The sequence below is a fragment of the Lutra lutra genome, chromosome 13 (assembly GCF_902655055.1).
Source record: "Lutra lutra chromosome 13, mLutLut1.2, whole genome shotgun sequence".
NCBI lineage: Eukaryota > Metazoa > Chordata > Mammalia > Carnivora > Mustelidae > Lutra > Lutra lutra.
Window position 1 is genome coordinate 50,738,860 of NC_062290.1, and position 13,050 is coordinate 50,751,909.

Sequence of the window (13,050 nt, forward strand, 5' to 3'; positions counted from 1 at the left end):
GGCCATATTATTAAAATGATAAGAGTGATTTATATCAAGGAGGGTTTTTTAAAATAAATCTTTAAAAATTTTTTAATTTATTTTTTACTGAGGTTTTGCATTTTAAAGTTTTATTATTATTATTATTGTTATTGTAGGTTTTGAACCTCATTTATGTTTCTTTTTCTTTATGTAAATTTCAAACACATAACAAACCAGTGTAGCATAGTTACTAAAGCCCCAAATTCTGGGGACTTTCAGCAAGCAGCCTACTCTGTCTATCCCTCAATTTTCCCTCTGTGGAAGGATAATATTAATACCTGGCTCACAGTTAAATCAATTAAAGTGCTCACTTTCACAAAGGACTTAAGAAGTGATACCCAATCATGGTAGCAGCTACAAGCAGTTGAAGAATAATGTGTCAGGAAAATCTTAACTATCTAGTTTAAACATAAGGGAAATTTGTTCTCACTAGGCAATGTAATCGTTCCCCAAAGATGTCTTTGTTCTAATCCTAAAAACTTATAAATATGCTATTTACATGGCCAAAGGGAATTCAGGTTGCAAATTGAATTAAGGTTGCTAATCCCAACTGACTCTGAGATGAGATTATTCTGGATCACCCAGGCAGGCCCAATTTTATCACAGGGATTCTTTTAAGTGATGGAAGAAAGCTGGAGAATCAGGGTGATCATCAGTGAAAATGGAAGTGGGAGTTGGAATGGTGTGATTGCTGACTTTGACGGGGAAAGGGGGCCACAAGCCAAAGACTATAGTCAGTCTCTGGAAACTGGAAAGGATAAAGAAATAGATCAACCCCCCTCTTACCTTCATTAAGTCAGGCAGCCTTCACAACACCTTGATGTTAGCCCACTGACACCCATTTTAGATTCTGATCTCCAGGAGTATAAAATACCAAACATTTGTCCTGTGAAACCACTACGTTTGTGGTAATTTGTTATAATAGCCATAGAAAACAATGTATCCCTCAATAGCACCCATGACAGTGAGTCTCCAAGATTGCTTAAACTAGCAGCTTGGCAACATTAAGAACTCACATCTCTTCCATCCTTTGCTTTGTCATCATCACTGTAAGGCCAGCAGCCTTGGGAGACATAAAATGGCATTACCAGCTTCCAACTATTTGACAACTTTCAGAACTACCCAGTAAAATCTAAGGGCACATAGCTTATATGTCTTCCTTATAATTTTTTTTGAACCTTGCCAGTTTATTTTTGGTATTTTTTTAAATTAACATATAGTGTATTACTTGTTTCAGGGGTACGGGTCTGTGATTCATCAGTCTTATACAAGTCACAGCACTCACCATAGCACATATCCTTCCCAGTGTCCGTCACCCAGCCACCCCACCCCTCCCATCACCCTCCCCTCCAGCAACCCTGTTTGTTTCCTGAGAACAAAAGTCTTTTAAGGTATTTTTGGTATCTTTGTCATAAATTTAATTTTATTAAATATATCACTCTCTTTGTAATTTGCATTCTATTTTGGCCTTATTTGCAGTTCTTTATCACCAAGATCATTCCTCTAAAAACTGCTGTTGTTGTTGTTGTTGTTTATCCCTTTGGTCATATTTTTAAATACTTGGATTTAATTCCATATGGTGTGAGGAACAGATCTACTTTTTTGATATATACCTAAGTTTCTTAATGTTACTAATTAACTAATTATACAGCAATCCCCTTTCTCAGTGCCTTATAGAGTACTACCTCTGACTTATTTAAAGATCCCTTTGAGATGTCTCTTTTTGTGCTCTCCAGTCTGCTGTCTATTCAAATGGTTTATTCCTGCATATTATACATAATTTTCATTGCTATGACTTTGTAAATATTCTTTGTTTATGGTAGGGCAATTTCTTTCTCTGTATTCTTTTTAAGGATTTTCAGCACAATTCATTTCAAGTGCATTTTAGAATTAATGTGTCAAGTTCCATAAAATAGTCTCTTGAAACTTTGTGTAGAGTTGCATTGTGCGTGCAGATTAATTTAGAACTATGTGTTATCTTTACATTTTTTTATGTGGAAACATTGTTTATTTTTCTACTTGTTCAGGTTCAATTCTACTTTATATCATTCCAAAAAAAGTTTATAGTTATTTCCATAGTTTGCATTTATTTTAACACATTTATTTCTAACTACCTTATGGTTCTTGCATGCCTTTGAAATTTTTTGAATCAATTTTAATTTTCTTTCCAGTTTAGATTGGTTATTGAAAGAATATGAGAACACTACTTGTATTTGTATCTAGTAAACTTGATTTCTGTTATAAATTCTAAAACAAATTTCTTGAATTTTATACATAAAGAATGACAGGTTTTCAATTCATCTTCCATCTGTCTGATACTTACGTCTCTTACTACTGTCTATGGGTTTATCACTCAGATAATGACTTCAGTGGATATATTAGGAGTAAAAATAGAAAATTTGTCTTGATATTTTGATTTATAAGGGAAATTCTATGATTTCCCTATTAAATATGCTATTTCCTCATTTTATTAACATCCATTATCAGCTTAAGGAGGCTTCTATTTCCAGGGTTTTTATTTTTTTATTTTTTTTAAGATTTTATTTATTTATTCTGAGAGAGAAAGAGCAAGAAAGAGAGAGGCAGAACACAAATGGATGGGAGGGGCAAAAATAGAAGGAGAGGCAGACTCCCTGCTGAGCAGAGAACTGGATCTGGGACTGGAGCCCAGGACCCTGGGATCATAACCTTAGCTGAAGGCAGATGCTTAACCAACTGAACCACCCAGGCTCCCAGGCTGAAGTTTCAGGGAAAGAAGCTGTGAGGTATCAGTTAAGCTTCTTTCAGAGCACATTTGTGGCAGCTTTTGTTTTAACTTAAGTCCCTCAATTACCTGGGAATAGCATACAATAAAATCATTTCTGTATATTGAAGAGGATTATCCTCCCCAATATCAAATAGTTTTCTGGGCTTGTTTCTGGAAGATAAGAAGATAAAAACATTTGCAAAACCTAGAAGTATCACTCAAAAGGAGTGGGTTTATCCTGTTTTAAAAGGACTGCCCCAGTGGCTTTGGGGGAATCTGGAGCAGTGCTGGAATCATTTAGCAGTTAGTAAGTATACCTCTTACTACATCTGTTTTTGTTTGTTTTTTTTTTTTTTTAATCTTTTTATTTTTATTTATTTATTTTTAACATATTATTTTTAACATATAATGTATTATTAGCCCCAGGGGTACAGGTCTGTGGATCGCCAGGTGTACACACTTCACAGCACTCACCATAGCACCCTCCCCAATGTCCATAACCCCACCACCCTCTTCCCTCCCCCCTTCCCCTTGGCAACCCTCGGTTTGTTTTGTGAGATTAAGAATCTCTTCTAGTTTGTCTCCCTCCTGATCCCATCTTGTTTCATTTATTCTTTTCCTACCCCCCAAGCCCCCCACATTGCATCTCTACTTCCTCATATCAGGGAGATCATACGATAGTTGTCTTTCTCTGATTGACTTATTTCGCTAAGCATAATACCCTCTAGTTCCATCCATGTCATTGCAAATGGCAAGATTTCATTTCTTTTGATGGCTGCATAGTATTCCACTCAATATATGTGTATATATATACCACATCTTCTTTATCCATTCATCTGTTGATGGACATCTAGGTTCTTTCCATAGTTTGGCTATTGTGGACATTGATACTGCATCTGTTTTTAAGAGGGACAATGTGTAGCAGAAATTGCAGTAACCACAGTAGAGAATGTTGTTTCCTCTTTTTGAATTTAATGTTAATGCCAGGAGTTTTTCAACAATGAGGCATTTGGAAACAAGAATATCTCTTTGTGGGGCACTTGGGTGGCTCAGTGGGTTAAGCCTCTGCCTTCAGCTCAGGTCATGGTCTCAGGGTCCTGGGATGGAGCCCCACATTGGGCTCTCTGCTCAGCAGGGAGCCTGCTTTCCTCTCTCTCTCTCTGCCTGCTTCTCTGCTTACTTGTGCTCTCTCTCTCTGTCAAATAAATAAAATCTTTAAAAGAAATAATATCTCTTTGTGATGCTTAAGTCTCTGGGATCCCAGAACAACTTCTGGTGGAGAAATGGGACAGAGAGATTTTGAAGACCATTGAGTGTTTAAATAATTGATTCAAATTTCAAAATGAGATAAGACTATATTTATATGACAAGTTGTGAAGTAGTACATAGTGGTTAGAAATAAATGCTCTTCCAGATATATCAGAAAAGAAAGGAGTCCTTCCTTTCAGTGTACACCAGGAAAAGATGAGTATGACAGCAGAGCATGAAATAAGAACAATTACAATCACAGACTCATACTTGAATAGCACTTTAGACATTATGAGAGACTGTCATAATTTAATCTGTCAAGTGTTTTTATGAGTTGCTTTGAATGGGTACCTATGCATTAAGTTCAGAGATATGTTTTACCTAAGGCCACATGCTAGCCAACTTCTGCCAAGTAACTATGCAAGCCCCATAATGGGTAATAGAGAAAGCCACTTTGTAGTGGTCCAAAATGAAAAGGGGGTGAGATTATCTCTAATCCATCACAGAAGGACATTGGAAAATGTCTCCTGTTGGGGTACCTGTGTGGCTCTGTTGGTTTAGTATCAGACTCTTGATTTCAGCTCAGATCATGATCTCAGCCTGGGTCAGCTCCGTGTCCAGCATGGAGCCTGCTTAAGATAAAATTCTCTCTCTCCCTTTCCTTCTGCCACTACCCCACCCCATGCACACGTGCACATGCTCGCTTTCTCTCTCTCAAAATAAATAATAAATAATTAAACAAATTTTTTAAAAGAAAATGTCTCCTGTAAAGTTGGGAAGAAAATGAAAGTGTAGAGGAGAAATAAATATAAGAACAATAAGACACTAGATAAGCACAACCTTTAGATAAAATGTTTGGCCCCTTGAAGATTGTATAGAATATATAAAACCTAGTATTGGGCCATATGTAGTAAAGATCATATGAACATTAGACATATATAAACTTGATACTATACTCAAATTTAGTGTCTCTATGTCATAAATTCTATCATTCAGTAATATATAAAAATCAGATTATAGCATCCAAATTTTTAACCTCCTAATTATATGTGTGCATGTCCTTAAACTCTAAAAGATACTACCATATTAAAATATTTTTCTCACAAGTCTTTTTTTATTCCAGACACATTCTGCCAAATATATGTTGCTTCATTCAGTACAATGCTATTCCTGATTGTTATGACTTTGTGACTATAAACTGCCCCTCTACTTTTTGTTAATTATTTTTGTATTGAGTTTTATCTATAAGAAGTGTTATTCCTTTTATATCAGTTTTGCCTTTGGTATTCTCTAGTTTTGGCATTCCTATTCATTTTGTTTTGTATGCAGATCTTGAGATTGGAGGCAGTTTTAATACCAAACTAATAAAATAGCAATTTTGGGAATTTCCCAAAGCTATGTGACAGATTGTATTTATAATGATGTATTCATTTTCTTAAAAACAGCCACAAACTTTTACAAGCTTCAAGTCCGATCAAACCTGGATTTTACTGTTCCTAGCAAGACATAGCTGGATTTTTAAAACTCAATCTGAGATTCTTTTAACATAGTATTTAATACAGTCTTCATGGTCGAGATACTTGATCTTATTTCTGTTGTATTCTTTTATAATATTTACAGTGTTTTTTTGATATAGCTTCATCTTTTCGTTTTTGAACCTTCATTATTTTCAGGTTTATCCCAGTTTTAAATCAAATTGTTTGTCTTCTTATTTTATCATATTTTAAGACTTCTTTATATACTCTACATGTTTAATCTGTGTTAGATCCATATTTGCAAATATTTTCATTTGATCTGTGCCTTGACTTTTCATTTTCTTAATTGTGTCTTACGAAAAGCAAACGTTTTAAATCTTGATGGAATAAAATTTAACAAATTTTACTTTTACAATTCATGCTTTTGTGTCTTATTCAAGAAATCTTGGCCTAACCCAAGGTCACAAATATTTTCTCTTATCTTTCTTTCTAGAATTTTTAGAGTTTCCTCTTGTATTTAGGTAAATGAATCATTTTATATCAGTTTTTATATATGTTGTGAGACAAGGGTCAAGACTCATTTATTTTGCAGTCTTTAGCAAGTAGAAAGACTTTATAATATAGGCATTAGGTAGACTTTTCAGGAAGAACTGCCTTAGTAGTAGGACTAAAATAGTTCTACTAAAGTCTATCTTAAACTTGCCCTTTAAAAAAATGTCCTGGGGCGCCTGGGTGGCTCAGTGGGTTAAGCCGCTGCCTTCGGCTCAGGTCATGATCTCAGAGTCCTGGGATCGAGTCCCGCATCGGGCTCTCTGCTCAGCAGGGAGCCTGCTTCCTCCTGTCTCTCTGCCTGCCTCTCTGCCTACTTGTGATCTCTCTCTGTCAAATAAATAAATAAAAATCTTAAAAAAAATAAAAAAATGTCTTAAGGGGCGCCTGGATGGCTCAGTCATTAAGCATCTGCTTTTGGCTCAAGTATGATCCCAAGGTCCTGGGATCCAGCCCTTCATCGGGCTCCCTGTTGGGCAGGAAACCTGCTTCTCCCTCTCCCACTCACCCTGTTTATGTTCCCTCTCTCCCTGTGTCTCTCTCTGTCAAATAAATAAATAAAATCTTTAAAAATATGTTTTAAAACAAACCTCAAAAAGTCAAACTGATTCCAAGTAACTGCCAGGTAGGTGCACTAACTATTCCAAGGCCTCTGTTAGCTTTAAGGATTCTTTGCCCTCTTGCTCTCTGGTGCTTCCTTCCCTGGCCTCAAGTAGTTACCTGTCATGCATGCACAGATTAGTATTCAACAACAGGCTTGAAGAGTACTCCTCTTCAGATCTCAGAAAACTGAAGATCACTCTATTCTGTGAAGGTACCTTTTCTCTGGTATCCTGTTTCACATTCTAGCCTCCTCTACTGTTGCCTGAAAAGTGTTTCCAGGAAGTGAACTGGGGCAGTGGTAGGGCTCACTTTATTTACATCCCTTTTCTCAAGGTTACACATTCTGTTCTGTTTGCTGCCCAATATCTGAAAAGTGATATTTCTTATATATTATCTGGTTTTCTGTTTATAAAGTATTGTTGGGAGAAGAGGGTTTATGTAAAGCTGGTGCCTCTTTCTCCATAACAGCAGGAACCCATATACGTTTAGAGCAATATACTTGTGTTACCACTTTAAGGAGTAGAACTCTTTTACTTCTTTATGCTATAAATGAATCAGTGATTATACATCTCTCTTCAGGAAGCTTTAATTTTACTTACATCTCAGTCCATTATGGAAAAACTGGAAAGTCTTACCATTCTTTCTAGCTGTTTCCAAATGATTACTTTATTGAATTGGCTGATTTTCAACTTAGAGAGCCTAAGATGCCTGATTATCATAGGTAAACTCACAATGAAATTTCATTTAAAGTGTAAGAATGTCTCTATACCCAACATCTAAACAATTGTTGAATGAAGAAGAAACATAATTAGGGAGTGAAAGTAAGGAGAGAGAAGTCAGGAGAAAAAGAAGTTAGAACATCTTGATGGATAGTAGGTAAGAGAATTTGGGGCTTATCTTCAAAATAATGAAATTTTAAAAAGTAATTTCAAGTACTTACCATCCTCTAATTCTCAGTGCAGGACTTTGTTCTTCATACCATGCAACAGCTTTCTTAATAAACCCTTTTAGTGGGCCATTTACATGAAGTTTTTCTAGAATGAATTGACCAAGTTTTTATACTGTCCATAGAATATTACCTCTTCTCTGACCCATATGAAATACTGAAACACAAAGAAGTTCTTGCTATGAAAAAGGACCAAAATAATAAAGGAAATATTTATAAAATGCCATCTCTGTTCAAACTTAAGTATTTAGGGCACAATAAGTACTTAGAGAAACTTAAGATTGAAATAAACATCATATATCCACAGAGCTATAAAATGAAACTGTAATAACTATGACCAGTAGTGATGAATGCACACTAAATTGTCCATCAGTAGTTATAAACCCTGTATGTGGTTTGTATGAGGGAGAATATTCACATAGCCTCCCTTTTCAAATCTTACTCTGAGGATTCATATGCATTTTGAATAAATCTCTTTGAAGGCTGACATTGAATTTTCTCCAAATATTCAAGTGGGTTTAAGATGAATAGAGTTATAATTTTCATGAGGACAGAACAGTTAATATGATTTCCTATTTATTTAGATATTTATTTCAGCTTGACTAATTATCAGTATATGTTTCAAATATTCAAAGAAGTTTAAATGAAGTTGACTACTAAGGAATAGGTTTCCAAAATGACAATGTATTTTCAGAGTAATATTACACATGGTTTATGCAAATATCTGATTAGTTGTAGCAACAATACAAATCAACCCTAGAGGGTGATTTTCTTCTCTCTCCCTTACTTCTAAGAGACACTATATGTGTGTATGTGTGTGTATGTGTATGCATACGCGTGTGTGTTATATAACATTTAATAAGACTACTGACTTGATATAGATAAAAGGAATTTAGAATAAAGGAATAATGCCCAAAATGCCTGTGTGTTAAATACAGTGTATTTTCTTATAGACCATAGAAAAAGACAAATCATAGATTGCTTCAGGGTGCTATGTCTGTCAAAGTAATAATAGGTTCCACTGAATCATTCTCATTGTCCTATTCAGTTCAGACAATCATCTGGATTTGTGAGAGATATAACCAGAGATATAGATGAATTCCATTTGTTGTAACTTTGTTTGATATATGTATAAAATTAATTGGGCCATAGCGCTATCTTGTTACTGACAAATATATTCCATTTGTATATGCATTTATCTTAAGCCTCCTTCAAGCTGGAATTGAGATCATTTACAAGGATGCATGTGTAAAACATGGTAAAAAAAATAAAATCAGAGAAAAATAAATATACAGACAATAAAAATAATATAAACTCAGAAGGAAAAATAGCATCTCAAACACATGTCACATATTTCCTCATATACTTTGGAAATTGTCAGAATAAATAAACTAAGATAGGTCTGACAGTAAAAATTTATTATTATAACTATTACTTTTACATAATTCATATAGAAGTTTTTCATTAAAAAAATCCTCAAAGGTTCGCCAAATGCTATTATGTGGCATAAAAAGCCTTTTGCATCATGGTGTCCACCCTCTTTTAAAAAAAAAAAAAAAAAGACTTATTTGTTTGAGAGAGAGTATGCAAGTAGGGAGAGCGGCAGAGAGAAAAAATCTCAAGTAGACTCCCCGCAGAGCATGAAGCTTAATGCAGGGTTTGATATGGGGCTGATCTCATGACCCTGAGACCATGACCTGAGCCAAAATCAAGAGTTGGCTGCTTAACTGACTGAGCCACTCAGACACCTCTGTCCACCCTCTTTTTAAGTAACATCTTGACTGTTCTCCTGTGTATACAGTATGGTCTGGCTACCCAGAATCTTTTCATTTCCCATGTCATGTTCTTGTACTCTGTGTCTCTACATCTTTGCACAAGCTAGTCTTCCTGCATGGAGAACCAATCTAAGTCTTTCTTGCTTGGTGAAATTGCATAAAACCTTTAAGATCAAACTTAGTGTTTCTTCCCCTCTGAACACCTCTCCAAGACCACAGAACATGTGATTCACCCTATTTTCTGTGGACCATCTGTCTCTATTTTAAGTCACTCTCCATGATAGTATGATAATACCTCTCCAAACCCTCCAAATAATTTCTTAAATGTTGATTAGCTCCAACATAATGAAGGAATGGAGACTATATCTTGTTCAGTTTTGCCTTTTCAACTGTGAGCCCCTTACAAATGGATATTCTGTGAGTACCAGATACACAATGAATTGTGCTCTCCCTAAATTAGCTTAAAAATGGAACTAACAGTAGCAGTAAGTGAGAATCCAATGTTAAAAAGAGTCTAACAACAACAACAAAAAAAGTCTAAAAAGAGAAAGACTCATGTGAGGACTGAATGCCCAAAGACCTCAAAGGGAATTATGATTTTAAAAATATAAACTCAAAAAAAAATTTTATTAATCCACCTGGATTAATCTCTAGATTAGTAGATTCATTTTTAAAATCCATAGCAATATGGACAAATTTTTTTAATGCTTAGTATTATCAATAATCCTAATAAATGTCACCTAATGTGAGTTATATTTTTTAAAGAAAGTTACCTCCCTTAGACTGCATACTGAAAGCATTTTTATTTTATTACATATGGCCTTTCTTTGTAATTGTGATGAGCTATCACAGTCCAATTTTCTTCCAATTGTATAGTACAAAGAATTTCTCCTAGGAGCTGCTTTGAAGATTAAAGCATAGAAATAATTTTATTAATGCAATTTTATTTTATATAACAGCACAATCAGCAAGCTTAAATTCTTCATGAATATCGGTATTGTCTGTATAGAATTTAATTTACCAATGGTACAATGTGAAAATGCCCTGGTTACCTGTTTGCAAAATGAGTAGGTATCCTAACAGTTACTGCTTGCTGTGAATCATCAAAGTTTTATCCTAAGCTGAAAAACTAGTAGTACTGGGCTCAGTAGCATACTTCATTGGTGTCCATGCTATCTTTCAGAAAGTGCTTACCCATAACCTTATTTAGCCTTACTGCAATTCTGTCACTGAAGAATTATAAAGTTGGTCCCTCTTGCTCCATAACAGCAGGAACCCATATATGTTTAGAGCAATATACTTGGGTTAGCACTTTAATTTGTTTGCCAGAATAAATTGTTTTTTTTTTTTTAAGATTTTATTTATTTATTTGAGAGAGAGACAGTGAGAGAGAGCATGAGCTAGGAGAAGGTCAGAGAGAGAAGCAGACTCCCCGTGGAGCTGGGAGCCCGATGCGGGACTCGATCCCGGGACTCCAGGATCATGACCTGAGCCGAAGGCAGTCATCCAACCAACTGAGCCACCCAGGCGTCCCCAGAATAAATTGTTTGCCAATTTATTTTATATAAATGACAAAAAGAGACTCAGAGACCTTAAAGTGACTTTCCAGGATCATGAGAGAGAGTTGGAGCTAGAACTGAGGCTGTGTGACCTCTGGCTCAGTAATACTTCCCTTCTTGAATAACCCTCTATCTCAGCTTTAGAATGGTTCATAAGAAATGATGGTGTCAGGTTTAGAGCTATGGAATAAAAAAATGTACAGAAACATAGAGTAAGCTAAAAGAAAGTCAAAAGTCACTTGGGAAATATTCTTTCATGCATTGATTCTTACGAGAAATATCAAGTTTCTATCATGGGGTTTTTACTCTTCTAAGTATTAAGAATTTGGCATTGACAATACATTTTTAAATATTCAAGTTTCAACAAAAATTATGAGACATGCAAAGGAGCAGGAAAGTATGGCCTATGTACAGGAAGAAAAGCAGTCCTTAAAACCTGTCCCTGAGAGACTTCAGGCATCAGATTCACTAAGAGATAAAGACTTTAAATCACCTGTTATAAATACATTCAAAGAACTGATGGAAACAATATTTAAAGAAATAAAGGAAAATGTGAGAATGATGTCTCACCAAATAGAGAATGTCAGTAAAGAGACTGAAATTATATTTTTTGAAATTATAATTTTAAAAAATAGGAATTACAGAGTTGAAAATAAAATAACTGAAATTGGACATTCATAAAAGGCCCAGAACAAATTATAGCTAACAGAAGAAAGAATCAGAGAACTTGAAGATAGGTCAATTGATATTATACAATCTGGGAAGCAGAAAGAAGAAAGAATGAAAAGAAATGAACAGAATCTTAGAGACCTGTGGGACACCATAAAGCAAACAAACATACTCATAATAGAGAGAGGCCAAAGAAGGGAAAATAAGAGCCGAAAAGGGAGGCAAAAAGAATATTTGAAGTAATATGAAAAATATTGATCTACACTGAAAAAGCTCAACAAACTCTAGGAAAGAAAACTCAAATTCATACCCAGGTACATCAAAATTAAACTGTGAAGGGGCGCCTGGGTGGCTCAGTGGGTTAAGCCGCTGCCTTCGGCTCAGGTCATGATCCCAGGTCCTGGGTTCGAGCCCCACATCGGGCTTTCTGCTCAGCAGGGAGCCTGCTTCCTCCTCTCTCTCTGCCTGCCTCTCTGCTTACTTGTGATTTCTCTCTGTCAAATAAATAAATAAAATCTTTAAAAAAAAATTAAACTGTGAAAACACAAAGAGTCTTCAGAGCACTAACAGGTGACTCAACACATTTTCTGATGGTAAAGCAATTCTTTATCACTTGTATGTGTTGAGTCACCTCTGTAAAGAGTTGCTTTACCATCAGAAATTATGAGGCTAGGAGGTAGTGGGATTACATATTCAAAGTCCTGAAAGAAAAAGATTGTTAATCAAGAATTTTACATCCAGAAAAACCATCTTTCAAAAATGAAGGAGAAATTAAGACATACTCAATAAACAAAAACTAAGCAAATTTGTCTCTAGCAGACCTGCTCTACATGAAATACTGAAGGAGTCCTTCAGGCAACATGAAGTACCACTACACACTAATTTGATTCCACACAAAGAAATAACACTAGTGAAGGTAACTATATAGCTTAATATAAAAGAAAATATATAGCTTAATATAAATATAAAAGTATTTTTTATTTGTAATTCTTTCTTTTCTTATATGATTTGAAAAAAACTGCACAAAGTGATAATTATAAAATTATGTTGATGAGGTTATTATGTACAAAGATGCAATTTATGTGATAACAACACAAAGTTTTGAGGAAGGAAGGGAGTTAAGTAAAAGGAAAAATTTGATATTCTCTTCTAATTATGGTGATTTTTATCTGAACTAGATTGTTATAAATTGAAAGGTTAATTGTAATCTCCACAGTAACCACTAAGATATTAACTTAAAAAGGAGGTATATAACATACAATATAAATAGATAGCAACTGTCTTCCCAGAGGAGAAGATAAATTTAGATGATAAATTGGCAGCATTGACTCAAAATGATTATTTATAATTATGTAGTAATTAAGGCTGGTTCAAAAATATTCTGTTCTCTTTTTGAGTAGAATTGTGCTTACCTACTACCTTTGAGTCAGGGAGCCATGCAACTTGCTTTAGCCAATCA